The following is a 16,549-nucleotide window of genomic DNA, read 5'->3' as shown; positions in this document are numbered from 1 at the left end:
CAGTGAATCTGCAGTGATGGGTGTCAGTGAAAACCGTAAAATAGGTAGACGTACCTTCAGAAGTAAGATGCTATGGAAGTAAGAAGATCAATGGGTGGAGGGAGAGAGACAAATGTAGTTCAAGAGATCAAATATAAACCAAAAAGCTCCCAGGAATCCTCCTGCGCTCTGAAAGCCTTGTTAGGATAGAACTTGCATGTAGTTCAATGTGTTGAGACTATACATTCTGTCTTGATACCATTTCTTGCACCCCAGGCCTGCTTCCCCTAGATGCCGCTGGAGATGGGTTAGTCTCAAGTAGGAACAAACTGAGGTCATGACCATGAATTGCCTCTGGCTGCATGGATGCAGCTACAGATACAGGGCCTAAGAGGTAATTTTTTCCTCAGTTGTAGTTTTTTTTTTTTTTTTTAATGCTGAAATTGTTTCCCATCTAGAACATGACTTGGGTTCCTCTCCCCACTCTATAGGAGAGGCAGTTTGATTGGGATGGGGTGGGTAGGAAAGAGAAACATGCATCAGCTCACTTCACTTGTATACAGAAAGGTGGTGCCTTGGTGTAACGGCTATCACTTCCTCTGCCTTCGCTTCTCCATGCAGGGATAACGGTAATTTAACCCTCAGAACCCCGCTGAGGTTGGTGCCATTTGCAAAGCATTGTAGATATGTAGATGGAAGAGTTACACAAACGTTTATTTTAAAGAATAAGTGCACCTATAAAAGGCTTTGGTGACAATAACTAGTTTTGGAGTGTTCTCTGCAGGTAGAGTTTAAGATTTCCACTAAATGGTCGGAAGTGTTCTGTTGTTTTTCTTACGTTAATTTTGTCAGAACCAAGTTGAGGGCACTGGAATTCTTTGTATTGCATCCTAGCTGTGTGATCATCCTGAGGCAGTAGCAACACCACAGAATGTGTTTGCTGTCGAGCAACTAGATGTGTTCTGAAGAAGCCCATAACCAAGAACATGGATCTAACATTCAAAAGCAGCATTTACCAGTGCAAAGAAATTCTCTCTCACATAAGGTCTTGCACCTGAGTGATCCAATCAGAGCCCCTCATCCTACAATCCGCTCAACTAGCATGGACCCCATAGCTAAGCAATGACCACACACTTACACTGTGATGAAACCAATATAGCAACCTTACTTCCATTCCTTTTTTACTTCAGTGGGGCCCCAGAACCAGAGCATGTACTCGAAGGACTGGTGATAGTGAATGAAAAGATAAGATTACAGGCTTAACTTTTTATAGAGTAAATTCTATACATAATAAAACCTAAATCCCTGCTTTAACTTAAAAAAAAATCCCCCAGTGCAACCTATAAAGCTGCTAAGAAAACCTCCATAACCATCACGTTTGTATATTTGGAAGTGGATCAAGCATAATTCATTTATATTTACTAGTTCTAGAGTTGTTAGTTCTTTATCAGTTTTAACGTGCAAACCTGCGTCCTACTCTTCTCCCCTGCCCCGCACACCCCTATTGGACCAATATGGACGTAAACCTTTCAGCAATGAGTTTTACCAAGAGGAGAATAAATATAAATCAAAGAGCACGAGTATGCTTCGCACACATGACGTGTCAACCTCAAAGCAGGTATTTACTGAGTTAGGCACAGGAAAGACGGCCAAGATTGAAGGTGGTAACATGAAGGCCTGTTTTCTTGTTGATATTCAAACTGTCTGTATATTTCAATTATTGTCACGATGACAGAATATAAAATCCAGCCATTGTTAACCATGAAGCCCCTCTGAAGAGCTATCTTCTTTAATCCCCCCCACACACGTCCCCCTCGAATCTTGGGAACCCACGTTTCTCCCCTAAAGCCATCCCCTTATAATGCACACATAATACAAGAACTAATCTGTTGATTTGGCATAAAAAAAGAGAAGGTGGGATTACAATGCTACTGTTGCAGTGTACAAAACACATCATTCAAGTTTGCTTCACATTTACAAAAAGTGCCATATATACAGCATCAATATTCACAGCAACTTTGTCAGGCTCTCTTATGAGCTGAATTTGAAATACAAGGGAAATCCAGGAATTGAAGACAGTAAATAAATAACCTTCCATTCAGCCTGGGAACTGAGTGGCCTGCCAGCTAAAATGTTCCCACCCCAGAATGCATTTCAGTGGCCTTTAGGCCTGAAAAGATCAGTGAATAAATGTAACTTCCAGCTTCATCAGTAGGTCAAAAATGCATCAAAACTTGAGAACTCCTCTTTGAACCCTTCCATAGCCCTCAACTTTTCCCTTTGCGCAGGGCCAGTTAACTGCCGTAATATTAAATAAAGAAAACACCACAGGATTGAACATGGCACCATCTGTAAGAGAGACAGCAGTGTTTTAATTCCTCTATGAAGAGGAAACTCCAATGCCATCATCTACCTTCTGGCTTATCCCACTGAAATCTAGGATAGCATAGAGAAAACCTTCACTTCTAGCCTTGACCTGCAGAGTAGTTAGCACTAGTAAGTAACCCAGGTACCACCCAAGAGGTGGCTGCATTCAGCAATGGAAGCAACACCCACTGTGTACACACAGTCAGATGCCACATCAAGGGCAGTAAGTAGATCACACATACAAAATCTACAGCAGCAGGGGCTCCGGATCTTTTGAATTAAGAGTAGAAGTTTTAGTTTTTAACGCTATAAGTAAAAATTTCCACTTGAGAATAAGAGAATGATGTACAACCGGATGCTGAGGGTCTGGGAGCATTTCCAGTGTAAAAATATTCACACCCTTTGTACAATTTAAAGCCGAACACAGAGTTTAGGAGAGGTGTTAATTTTAATTAAAACGTTTACACATAGCCCTGCTTCACTACAGTTTAATGCAGACCCCGGGTCACTGGGTATATATTAGTTTCTATGATGCATGAAAGGAACTAGCCAGGCTTGAGGTTTACACAGACTACATTCCAGACGCACTCTGTATTACAGCAGGGAACTTAGCTGAAACTTTTACTGGAAAATGCCAATTCATCAAAACCGAAATGTTGTGGAGACATACCCGTTTTGATCAAACTTTCATTAGGTCTGATATAGGCAGAGCATGGACTTGAACCTGGCTCTCCCATAGCCTAACCATTAGGGTATTGCTTGTTCTGTAGCGTCTCTGTTTGCCAGGTCAGGTATAGCATTTCTAGTCAAACAAGAGTTTGATGAAAATCAGTAGAGGGGTCTGCTGCCTGAATTCAACCCTGGCTCTTCCACATCCCAGGAGCGTACCCTAGCCACTGGGCTATAGAGTCCGTCTCTTTCTGGCCCAGTGACTAATTAGTCCATATGAAGTGGAACAGTTTCAACAGGAGATTGTGTGAGCGAGACAGACTCTCTATCTCAGTGATGAGAGCACACACCTGGGATGTGGGAAGCCCAGGATCTAGTCCCTTCTCTGAATCGGGCAAAGCAGGGCCTACAACTTTGGTCTCCCACATCCCTGGTGAGTGCACTGGACTATTGGCTATACGGCGGGGAGGGGGGGAGGGAGGGAGATCTCGTTTTCCGTGAAAAGCTTCACAAGAGCTAGATTTCATTCCCACAGGAATGAACATTCCAAACCCTCGGCTTTTCACAACATGGAAATCTTGTTTTCTTGTCAGCCCTACTCTGCATTCCAACTGGACTCTTGCATCCTTAATGGAACGTTAGATTCCTAGACTACACAGAGCTGACGGAGGCCCTATCTACACATATAAGCTGTGCTTGTTTACGTAAAATCAGAGCAACTTTACCTGTTAATGTACCAGTGTAAACCTACCAATGCAAGTTAAACCATTGGTCTGCAGCAGTTCAGCAGCATCAGTTTTTAAACTGATTCGATTAAACTGGTGCAATTTGTATGTTTCGATCAGGCCTGAAAGGGAGACTTCTTGAGATGCTTTAGAATGGGAATTTTAAAGGGTAGAAATGGGGGTGGAAAAGAAATCCAATCGCTACTCAGACCATTTCATTTTTATTAACCAAATACCTACAACTTTACATCTATTTTACTTCTAAATTATTATTTAGGTCTTACCTCTAAATCGGACTCTGAGGGTTAAAAGGATGAGTACGTTATTCCCATTCCCAGCTGCAAAAAGATAATACAAACCAGATTTAGTGCTTGAATCTAGCAAGGTTTGCATGTTTACTACCTTCCAGGAAAGATCTGACCTTTTAAAGCAGAGGGTGGCTATCAGAATGAATGGACAATTGAAACTCATAATGAAGACAGCGAAGGCTGGCAGGTAAAACAAACTAGCAGCTGTTTCTCGATTCATTACAGCAAGCACAGGCATATGGCATTGTTCCACTGAAACGCCTGGCTGCTCCAGTCACAAAAGGTCACAGGATAGTGTGGTTAGGAATGCCCTGCTCTCTGACTAAGAAGCTGACCCACACATAATTACGAGACTTGGGTTTGCTTTAGTAGACTTGCTTATAGCGTTTTTTTCTGTGCCTCTACAAGATGCAGGATTGAAGTATTGGAGCCTAAAAATCCCACTTATTGACATAAGAGCAGTAGTTAGTGCCAGTTTCCCCACCCAAAAGGATAAGGAATCCTCTTATGAAGAGAAAGGGGAGTTCACCTTCCCTGACCTTTCTGCAGAGGCTACACACAAGGGTGTCAACTGAGGATTGTACCTATAAGGAATTGAACTGTTCTTCTTCGAGTGCTTGCTCATATCCATTCCATTAGGTGTGTGCGCGCCGCGTGCACGATCGTCGGAAGATTTTTACCCTAGCAACACCGGCGGGTCGGCTGTGGAGCCCCCTAGAGTGGCGCCTTCATGGCGCTGAATATATACCCCAGCCGACCCGGCGCCCCCTCAGTTCCTTCTTACCGCCCCTGACGGTCGTTGGAACTGTGGAGCGCTGCTTAGCTGTTCTCCACTTTCCCTAGCTTTCTTGTTGTATCATAGTTGTAGTTATAGTTATAGTCTTAGAGTTTGTTGTAAGTTAGTTAAGTAGTTTTAAAGTTGTTCTAAATAGTCCAGGGGGTTAAGGGGGTCGTCTCCCCCCTTTTCTCCCCCGGCCGCGGGGCCGGGCTCATGCCCAACGCTCCCGGCTTCAAGCTGTGCGCCTCCTGCGCTAAACCTATGCCCACGAGCGACCCGCACGAATCTTGTCTGAAGTGCCTGGGAGAGTCACACCAGACAGACAAGTGTAAAATCTGTAAGGCCTTTCGTCCGAGAACGAAGAAGGAGCGGGACTTTCGGCTCAGGCAACTTCTGATGGAGGCGGCTCTTAGCCCGGACGCTCCTTCCACGAGCAAGGCCCCGGCACCTAGCACCTCGGTGCGCAGTGCCCCGGCGGCACCGGCTGCGACGACCACGCGAGTGGCGTCAGACAAGCCTCCCCGGCACCGGACCTCGTCGGCACCGCAGACACAGCAAGTGCCTCGGCGCCGGTCCTTATCCCCAGGGCATAAAAAAGCCCATAAGACGGGGACATCAGTGCCGAAGACGCCAGCTCCCCCAGTGTCGGGGGTAGAGCCGCGTCCACCGGTGGAGCAACGGAAACAGTTGCCTCCGGCACCGTCGACTCCGGCGCCGAGGCCGTTGAGTCCGGTGCAAATAGCGTCTCCCCCCAGGCCGGCGGTGATACAGTGCCTCCCGTCGACTCCAGAGACCTTCGCGGCGGCGAGAGACTTAATAGCTCTCACGGAGCCGGCACCGCCTCAGCCACCGGCACCGACTGCACCGTTGACTCGCCCGGTCCAGTCGAGGGGGAAACCTGCTTTGATGCGCCCACCATCACAAGGGCTGGAACCTCGGCACCGGTCCAGGTCCCGAAGCAGGTCCCCACGCCGCTCGCAGTCCCGGCGCCGAATATCGTCTCGGCACCGGTCGTACTCGCGGCCAAGATCTACTTCGCGGCACCGTTCTACGTCTCGGCACCGCTATGATCGTCGGCACCGATCAACGTCGAGACGTAGTTCTCGGCACCGCTACGGTCGGCGCTCGACGTCGAGGGGTCGCTCCCGGCACCGGGCATACTCCAGGTCCTCGTCGAGGTCCAGATCTGACTCCCGGCACCGACGAGGTCATCGGCACCGGTCGCGGTCCCGGCACCGATCGCCGGCACCGCGCAGAGATAGATCATCTCCGGACCGGCACCGTGCGGCACCGCAGCCCACCGGGATGGTTTCATCTCTCTCGGCACCGCCATGGCCGTCTAGATCGGTGTCCCGCTCCTCGGAGGACTTGTCGAGATCGGCATACCCCCCTCAAGGGCGCGCCGATGAACAAAATTTCGGCCACTGGCAGGAGATGGCAGAGGACCAATCTCATGGACCATCTCACTGGTCGTTTTGGACCCCGTGGGCATACCACCAAGAACAAGGGGCTCCAATACCATCGACCTCTCGCTCGGGTCACTCGGTTAGAAGGGCCCCAGAATCCACCATCTCTCGGCCTCCGCCAGGAGGCATGGAGGCTTCGGTGTCCACGCCACCCGACACCAGGGACCCAAGTGCAGGTGATGCCCCGGCCCAAGAGCAAAGGGATCAGGACCCCCCCTTGGATCCGGTACCACCGGAGGCATCCTCTTCCTCCTCTCCGGACGAGGCAGTGGCGGGCACTTCATGTACGGGTCCCCCTCCGATAGATCTTCGGGCTCACCAGGATCTCCTGCGTAGGATGGCCCGTAATATGGACCTGCAGGCGGAGGAGATAGTGGAGGTGCACGACCCGATCGTGAACATCCTTGGAGCAGATGTCCCATCGAGGGTGGCGTTACCTCTGATCCGCACGATCCAATCGAATGCGGATACGATATGGCAAACTCCTGCCTCCATTCCACCCACAGCGAGAGGGGTGGAAAGAAAATACTTTGTCCCCTCTAAGGACTATGGGTACTTGTACACCCACCCCCAACCGTGCTCACTGGTGGTGGAATCAGTGAATGCACGAGAGCGCCACGGCCAGCAGGCTGCAGCGCCTAAATCAAAAGAGGCTAAGCGGCTCGACCTGTTTGGCCGTAAGGTCTACTCAGCCGGAGGGCTACAACTGAGAGCGGCGAACCAACAGGCGTTACTGAGCCGCTACAATTTCAACTCCTGGAACTCTATGGGGAAGTTTAAGGAGTTGATTCCCCAAGAGTCCAGGGAAGAGTTTGGAGCCATGGTAGAGGAGGGCAAGAAGGTGGCTCGGACCTCCTTGCAGGCCTCCTTGGACATTGCAGACTCAGCGGCGAGGACCCTGGCTTCGGGCATCGCTATGCGCAGGATCTCCTGGCTTCAGGTTTCGGGTTTGCCTCCGGAGCTGCAGCAAACCCTACAAGATCTGCCTTTTGAGGGGCATGGATTGTTCTCGGATAAGACGGACTCCCGCCTGCAGAGCCTCAAGGACTCGAGAACAATCATGCGCTCCCTGGGGATGCATGTTGTGGGCCCCCAGCGCAGGCCATTTAGGCCGCAACCTCAGCGCTTCTACCCCCCCCCCCGCCTCGTCAGAGACAAGACTCGGCCCGGAGGCGAGGGCGAGGTGGTAGAAGAAGGTGGACCGGCCCTCAACCCGGCCAGAACCAGGGGCCACCTCGACCACCTTCAGGCCCCAGGCAGAACTTTTGAAGGTGCGGTCGAGGACGGCGCCCCAGTCATCCCCCAGGATCCAGCCCCCTCCTTTCGGGATCGCCTCTCCCACTTCCACCGTGCTTGGTCCCTTATAACTTCGGACCGTTGGGTCCTCCGCACGGTGGAGAGGGGATACGCTATCCAGTTTTCTTCTATCCCCCCCTCCTCCCCCCCTTCCCCGTCCCTCTTCAGGGACCCTTCTCACGAGCAACTTCTTATACAGGAAGTTTCTACGCTCCTCGCTATGGGGGCCATAGAGGAGGTTCCAGTGGAATTAAGGGGCAGGGGATTCTACTCCCGTTATTTCCTCATCCCCAAGTCCAAAGGAGGTCTGCGACCCATCTTGGACTTGCGCGGACTCAACAAATTCGTAGTAAAGTTGAAGTTCCGCATGGTCTCTCTGGGGGCCATTATCCCTTCCCTCGATCCTGGAGACTGGTTTGCCGCCCTCGACATGAAAGACGCATACTTTCACATTGCTATTTTCCCGCCTCACAGACGCTTCCTCCGATTCGTGGTAAACAGGGTGCACTACCAATTTGCAGTCCTTCCCTTCGGACTATCTTCGGCCCCACGGGTCTTCACGAAATGTATGGCTGTCGTGGCAGCGTACCTTCGTCGGCAAGGGATACAGGTGTTCCCGTACCTAGACGACTGGCTGGTACGCGGTCGCACCAAGGAACAAGTTCGCGATCACGTCCACATAATAGTGCGCACATTCAACAAGTTGGGTATCCTACTCAACAAGGACAAATCCACTCTAGAACCTACCCAGAGAATAGAATTCATCGGTGCGGTTCTAGACTCCAGACGCGCACAAGCCATCCTGCCAGACAATCGCTTTTGCACCATCACGAGCCTCATACAGGGACTCAAGGCCTTCCCAACTACCACGGTGAGGTCGTGCCTTACCCTCCTGGGTCACATGGCTTCATGCACGTACGTAACCAGGCATGCCAGACTTCGGCTTCGCCCACTCCAGACCTGGGTGTCATCAATATACCGCCCACATCGGGACAGCCTGAATATGGTGGTCACAATCCCGAACTCGGTCCTGACCTCCCTCACATGGTGGCTAGATCACAATGTGGTTTGCGAGGGGATGCCGTTTCACGCCCCACAACCCTCTCTGCACCTGGTCACAGACGCTTCATCTCTGGGTTGGGGCGCCCATCTCAACGAGCACCATACCCAGGGCCTGTGGACTGCACCTCAGCTAGCCCTGCACATCAATGTTCGGGAACTGATGGCGGTGCGCCTGGCGTGCCAGGCATTTCTCAATCTCCTACGTGGCCGCTGTGTGTTAGTTCTCACCGACAACACCACGGCCATGTTTTACATCAACAAGCAGGGAGGAGCACGTTCGTCAATTCTATGCCAAGAGACCATTCGCCTGTGGGACTTCTGCATCGCCCACTCAATCCATCTCACGGCATCGTTCCTCCCTGGAGTCCAGAATACTCTGGCGGACCGGCTCAGCAGGTCCTTTCAAACGCACGAGTGGTCTATCCGTCCGGACATTATACATTCCGTCTTCCAGAAGTGGGGGTTTCCCCACATAGACCTGTTTGCATCTCGAGACAACAGGAAGTGCCACGTGTTCTGCTCCCTGCAAGGTCGAGCTCCGGGCTCCCTCTCGGATGCGTTTCTCCTTCCCTGGAAAGACCACCTGTTTTATGCCTTCCCTCCGTTTCCTCTGGTCCACAAGGTACTGCTCAAATTGCGCAGAGACCAGGCACAGGTAATTCTGATCGCTCCAGCGTGGCCGAGACAACATTGGTACACCACGCTGTTGGAACTCTCGGTTCGGACACCGATCCCGCTTCCGTTGTATCCGGATCTCATCACGCAGAACCACGGCCGGCTGCGTCACCCCGACCTGCAATCACTCCACCTCACGGCGTGGCTGCTCCATGGTTCACCCAGGCAGAGCAACAGTGTTCTCACTCTGTCCAACAGATTCTGCTGAGCAGTAGGAAGCCCTCAACACGGACCACATACTTGGCCAAGTGGAAGCGGTTCTCCTGTTGGTGCGAACAGCGAGCCACGTCCCCGTTGCACGCACCTATCCCTCTCATTTTGGAATATCTCCTATCCCTAAAACAGCAAGGGTTGGCGATATCTTCAATTAAAGTTCACCTGGCCGCTATATCGGCCTTCCATCCAGGGGAACTCGCGTCCTCGGTATTCTCTAACCCGATGGTCGTTAGATTCCTCAAGGGCTTAGACCGGACGTACCCACAACAACGTCAGCCCGTTCCGACGTGGGACCTCAACCTGGTTCTCTCCAAGCTCACAGGTCCTCCATTCGAGCCACTGGCCACCTGTTCACTTCTGTACCTGTCCTGGAAGACAGCCTTCCTCGTAGCCATCACCTCAGCAAGGCGCGTTTCTGAACTCAGGGCGCTTACATCCGAGCCCCCTTACACAGTTTTCCACAAGGATAAAGTGCAGCTTCGTCCACATCCTGCCTTTCTCCCTAAGGTGGTTTCTCCTTTTCATATCAACCAGGATATATTTCTCCCGGTCTTTCATCCTAAACCACATGCTACTCGCCAGGATCAACGTTTGCATTCTCTGGACGTACGCAGGGCCCTGGCTTTCTATATTGACCGCACAAGGCACTTTAGAAAGACGACGCAACTCTTCGTTGCAGTGGCCGACCGAATGAAAGGCTCACCGGTCTCCTCACAACGCCTATCCTCCTGGATTACGTCTTGCATCCGGACTTGCTATGACCTGGCAGGTGTCTCAGCACCGCACCTCACCGCCCACTCCACGAGGGCCCAAGCTTCCTCGACGGCTTTCCTGGCGCAAGTTCCGATACAGGACATTTGTAGAGCTGCGGTTTGGTCGTCAGTCCACACATTTACAGAACACTATGCACTAGTGCAGCAGTCCAGGGACGATGCTGCCTTCGGATCAGCAGTTTTGCACACAGCAATGTCTCACTCCGACCCCACCACCTGAGTTGGGCTTGGGAGTCACCTAATGGAATGGATATGAGCAAGCACTCGAAGAAGAAAAGACGGTTACTCACCGTTGTAACTGTTGTTCTTCGAGATGTGTTGCTCATATCCATTCCAAACCCGCCCTCCGTCCCCACTGTCGGAGTAGCCGGCAAGAAGGAACTGAGGGGGCGCCGGGTCGGCTGGGGTATATATTCAGCGCCATGAAGGCGCCACTCTAGGGGGCTCCACAGCCGACCCGCCGGTGTTGCTAGGGTAAAAATCTTCCGACGATCGTGCACGCGGCGCGCACACACCTAATGGAATGGATATGAGCAACACATCTCGAAGAACAACAGTTACAACGGTGAGTAACCGTCTTTTTTATAAACTGCTGAACAGCGGACAGAGGAAGGACTGTGTGTTTAGCATGTTACTAATCTCTTGCACTAACTAGCCCTCAATTTTATTTTGGGGCATAAGGGCAGCACAAAACAGATCTGAAATTTGTAGAGGTATATAAATGAAGATGACTATCATCTAGGACCATCAAAATTTACATTGAACTCTTCTCTCAAGGAATCCTTAGCAGTAATGACAAAATAAATGGGTATCAACACACTGAGCGTAAAGTCACTCTATGACACATGAGCCACTAGGGACATTCACATTATATTCTGAGAAACTCAAGGAAATGTTTTTGTTAGAAATGAATGAACAAGCACTATCATCACCTCTGGAAAAACCAGTGCTGTACAGCACAACTGGCAGCCTGGAAGGGGGCATTTAAAAACAGGCTCTTTCTAGAATATTTTTTTATTTATATTCAATTACTATTAAATTTAAGGAAACAATGGAGAGAAGAATTAATTCTCAACCACTGGATGGGGTTGGTGTAAAAATAAGTGCTTTCCATTGCTACTGAGCCTGACATCCAAGGAGTGGTTGGCGCACTGGAGCCAGTCATTGCCACTCCAGATTTCCACCACGACCTGAGTGATGGTGCTTTGACAGCTACAAGAGAAGAAGTTTAAGCACCAAATCATCACAAATCCAGACAGTCAGTGCCTTTCCAGAGCCTGTTTGTTAATCCATCATAGCAGTTTGGATTTCTTAGCTAGCACCAATAGAAGAGGATTTAGCCACTCTGTATGCTCCCGTTAGCCTTACCACAATAAGAATACATTGTTCAATATTTAATTAGCCTTTTACACTGTTTTAATCCAATTAACCCAGTGTACTGTCTGGTATGTATTAAACTCACAGTACAACATGAATAGCCTCAAACTACAGGCAAGGCTTGGGGAAAAAGTTACACTAGTAACCACTAGCTTCTTCAGCAGTTCCAATAATTTCCAACAGTAAGAACACCTCAGTATCCTGGCATACACATCAGTTAGGTAGGAATTGCTTGAGGTCAGGATGGAAGACTGATGTCCATATGAAACTTAGTTCTTAGAGACATAAGAAGCTATTCCTTTTCAAGGATCATGACAGCTTAACTTCAGGCAGAGAGTAGGTGATATATATGTGGCTATCAATCCCCAAACACAACAGCACACAACTTAAATCTGCCTGTGCACCACCTTCTGTATTGTATTTTAAGTGCAATGCAGTAACTCTGGCTTATAGTATCTTGGCTGGTCCTGAAATATTATTTAATCCGTTTTAGATGATGGCAAGATGTATTTGAAATAGGCCTCTCAATTATAAGTCAGATTTGGGAGCTCCAAGTTTAGTGTCTTTGTAACAAACAACTGAGAGAGTCTACTAGAACCTTCAAGCATCCACTTTCATTGCAAAGGCAGATCCTCGCTTCAGCATTAGAGGTACAAATTTCAAAAGAACCTCCGCCCGTTAACTTTCAAAGGGGCTTAGGTGCTTTTCCAAATGTTAGCTTAGGACACCAAGTTTCTCTCACAACAAAAATTGGGTGCTAATACCAGACTTTACCTTTAAGGCAGTGGTTTTCAACCTGTAGTCCGCAGACATCTGGGGGGGTCTGCAGACTATCAAAGATTTCCAAAGGGGTCCACACCTCCAGCGAAAATTTTTTTTAGAGGCTAGCAAATGAAAAAAGGGTTGAAAACCACTGCTTTAAGGAACCACAGATTAGTTTAAAAAACCGAAGCCCCAAAGATAAAGCAGAATCTGTTTTGTAGAGTGGAACTACCAGCCTCATACACAATTCTGCCACGAGGAGGCAAATCCTGCCTCCCACCCTGCAAGAGAACAAGATGAGGGGATCTCTGCAAAGACACCTCGATTTCCCCCGCCCCCTCCTCCCCACAGCTTGTATAGCATTTCCTTCCCAGGAAGGACCAAGCTAGCCTTGTGAATCTACCACACTCATAACCGTGGTATCTGGGTGCTAGTCCCATGGAGTTTCTACTACATTTCATTCCACTGGTAGTTAAAGAGCTGGGTGAGTGAGTGCTGATCACTTCAGGCATGTTTCCCCACAGTCAGACTACCATGATTTCATACTCCAGCACATTTGCTCTGCTGCATACAGGTTCGTCGCATCTTACGCTGGGGTTACGTTCCGCAGTCAACGCATAAAGCGAAAATCACGTATAGTCAAAATTCCATTGAGTGTAATGGCGGGCGGAATCGCCCGCACTACAGGTACATTTTTTTTATTAGTATTAAAGTATTAACATTCTCTTTTTTGTTTTTGTTTTTGCCGACCGTGTAAAGCTGAAATTGCGCATGTTAAATGCGTGTAAGATGCGACAGACCTGTACACATGCTTTAATCACAGAATGGTTCCGGAGGAATCCTCTAGGACAACACAAGCCACAGCAAAGTGCCCCAGCCAGGGGTACAAGCCCCACACTGCTGACTGTATTTGCTACATTTCAGCACAATCACAGTATGGAGCAGAGAGATACATATGGCCTCTCCCAAGCCCCAGCTGCTTGCTCTCATCTTGCAGACTCCCAGGAAGGGCTCCTCAGACTATCGTTGAGACCATGACTGTTCCATTTTCCTGGGTCTCATTTTGGAATTCTGTAGTGCTCCCAAGAGCTGCTGGGGACAATTCCAGGTACCCTCCCAGAGGAGAGCAGCTCTTGGGCAAGACTGTTCCCTATTGAACTGGTACTCTGTCCAGTCTACTGTTAAACGTTCCAGGGAGAGAGACTATTCCACAATAACGTATTTAGGAAGAGCAATGCTTGGGCTGTTGATGTAGGTTCTGCAGCACGTTTCAATGCTCTAGAGAAACAGGACTAAACTGATTCCTAGAACGGCAAGTGATGGGCACTACTCAACAGCTACACGTTATTTCACTAGAGGGAAGTTCTGAGAAGGTAAGTGGGGGAGGGAGGAAAAAAACCCAGTGGGACTCTACTTGTCTGAAACTTGCTATTTTATTCCGCGCTCAACTAATTGCTAAAAAAATGCAATGGCTTTAAAACCCACTGTACCTCTTGACCCGTAGCAATAAGAAACAAAAGTTGTTTCCATAAGGAAATCGGAGACTCTCAGCTATTCAGTGGCATGTAAACTGCATGTTGGGGGAAGACTTTAAAATCTCATCATCCCATCTGCCACCATAGACCACCACCAAGTTAAACTAATTTGAGTGTCCGCTACCTTGACAACTTCTGAAGCTAAACAGCAATGCTGAAAGCGGCTTGGACTCTTACCTTGCAAGTGTATAAAGCATTAGGCTCTAGCTAGGGCAGTTTGAGAGAACAGCTGCTAAAATGATACCATAATGAAAGCAAGTCGGCAATCAGAATAATGAGTTTAGGTCTAATACCTTCTGGTCTGCCAGACCTAGAACCACGTCAGTGGCCCAGTAGATTTTACCACCACTAAGCCTGAAACAGATACAAAAACAAGTTTATCAGAAAAATTAATTTCATTTATAAAGCTCCTCTAACCCTCCCCAAGATTAGAATTATTTCAGAAGGGCAACAGAATATTTGACGAGGACCAGTTGATGGGGACTGTTTTTACAAGAGCCTCTAAAGCTTTACTTTGCAAGTCCATTACCCACCACCAATCCTGGACTATCCCGGCATTCAGATTGGATTAAAAAGGACATTTGTTTCCCCAGAGAAGGGAGAGTTAGGTAGCATCTGAGAAGGGAGAGGAATCCTACCGGGAATAGCGAGTTCAATCCTTGAAGGGGTCATTTAGGGCAGAAATCTGTCTGGGGATTGGTCCTGCTCTGAGCAGGGGGTTGGACTAGATGACCTCCTGAGGACCCTTCCACCCCTGAGATTCTATGATTCTAACCTTGGTACTTGCCTCAAACTGAGCATACAATAGATGTCAGTGCAACGCTGAGCATTCCAACTGACAATGGTTTTCCATTGCTTGCTTTGCTAGCTGACACTGGGAGCTACAAACGCTGTTTGCAAATATACCACAAAGTTTATTTCAGTTTGTAATGCACACCAAAAAAACCCCTAAACATTTAATACAATTACAGTAATAAATAATAAAAAATATATGGAGATATACCTCTCTCATAGAACTGGAAGGGACCTCAAATGGTCATCGAGTCCATCCCCCTACCTTCACTAGCAGGACCAAGTACTGATTTTGCCCCAGATCCCCAAGTAATGAACTCACAACCCTGGGTTTAGCAGGCCAATGCTCAAACCACAGACAAGGCTATGGTTATTTTACAAATGAATCTATCTGTGCTTATGGTTTTCTAATCTTCTGAATTATTAGAATTATTGTATATTGTAGGAGCAGTATCACGCTCAACACATGAAACACTGAACTGTAAAGGCAGTTAGCTTGTTTGAATATGAAGTGAGATGTGACTGCTCCTAATAAGGGTAAAGGAACATTAAGAAAATGTGCATAGTCATTAAGTCAAGAAAACTGAAGCACCAATCCACACATGCATTTGTTGAATACTGTCTGGATAATTCCTTGCTGCTCTCAAATACCTAATCTAGTATTTGTGCTCTGTAACAGAGTCCACATAAAATGTTGATGCATGACAAGCTGATGCGCCGGAGATTCACACTCTTGCTTCCCACACAGAAGAAGCCTGGAGAAGTGAATTTTACACATCATGCATCCCACAAACAAAACAACTAAACACCTTTTTTTTCAGGGAGCATCTAGTGGACTGGCGTTTTTAAGGGTGGAAGTGGAAACAGAATTTTGGATTGCTGGAGAAAATGGTTCTTAACCAGACAAGATGGATTCTAATGACAGAAACTCGGTTTGGAAGGATTATTCCTCTAGCACTTTGTAGAAAGTTGAAGAGGAAATGTCCCCTACATACGCTGGGTCCCAGAGGCAGAAAGGACAATTATCCAGTGGGACAGTCAAAGAAAACACTGTTTCAGTGACAAACAGGGGTTCCACCCGGATAATTCAGAGGTATGTTTCCGAATACCTGATCTAATCATCTCTTTCATTTTACAACTAACACAGAACAGCTTCACCAGACTCTGAATGTTTTGGTTAGATATTTCCCATCTAATTTAATATTTCTCTTTTATTCGCAAACTGGCTTTTTATAGTAAATAAAGAAAACCAAATGATAGCAAGAAATTATTGTTTTGGGGCCAAATTATTGCAGTGCTTTGGAAGACAGTCACATTGCCTGATTGGAGAGAAGGAAAAGTGGCACTAGCTGGGTTACTGGGTTATATAGCAGGGGAGTGTGGTTCCTGTTGACAGTGTGTGAAATGAACTGAAGAGATCAGGTGTTGGCACAAGTGTGGTAAATAGTTAAAACTTATTTCAGAAAAAAACAAAGGAGATTTGAGTACTAGACATTATACATTTTAGAATTGGGTCTCTGACGTGGAATATCTAAATGCTAATATTGTTTACTTATAACCATTAGGATTTAAAAACTTCCTCTTATTGATCCATATTTGGCACAAGCTGCCGATTTTTAGCTTTCTGACTGCAATTTTTTCCCCAAACCCTGAGAAATACCAGGAATAATTTTGCTAGTTATGGAGTGAAAGATCTAATGCAGTGGCTGACTTCTATCAAGTGGCTAAAACTGACATGCAGGTCACTTAAGAAATATTAGAATCACACA

The 16,549-nt window shown here is 47.9% G+C and overlaps 1 long non-coding RNA gene across 1 annotated transcript; it reads right to left on the bottom strand.

The window, feature by feature from the left end:
- Window positions 1-2,205: 2,205 nt before the first annotated feature.
- LOC135976450 (uncharacterized) lies at window positions 2,206-14,415 on the bottom strand. Its single transcript, XR_010593561.1, has 3 exons — window positions 14,282-14,415; window positions 4,025-4,078; window positions 2,206-2,328 (listed from the first exon to the last, which is right to left on the bottom strand). It is a non-coding gene; the product is annotated as an uncharacterized LOC135976450 (long non-coding RNA).
- Window positions 14,416-16,549: the final 2,134 nt, after the last annotated feature.

This window comes from Chrysemys picta, chromosome 18 (assembly GCF_011386835.1).
Source record: "Chrysemys picta bellii isolate R12L10 chromosome 18, ASM1138683v2, whole genome shotgun sequence".
In the NCBI taxonomy this organism is placed as follows: domain Eukaryota; kingdom Metazoa; phylum Chordata; order Testudines; family Emydidae; genus Chrysemys; species Chrysemys picta.
Note: the sequence above shows the minus strand (reverse complement) of the source record. Positions and strands in the feature narration are given on the sequence as shown.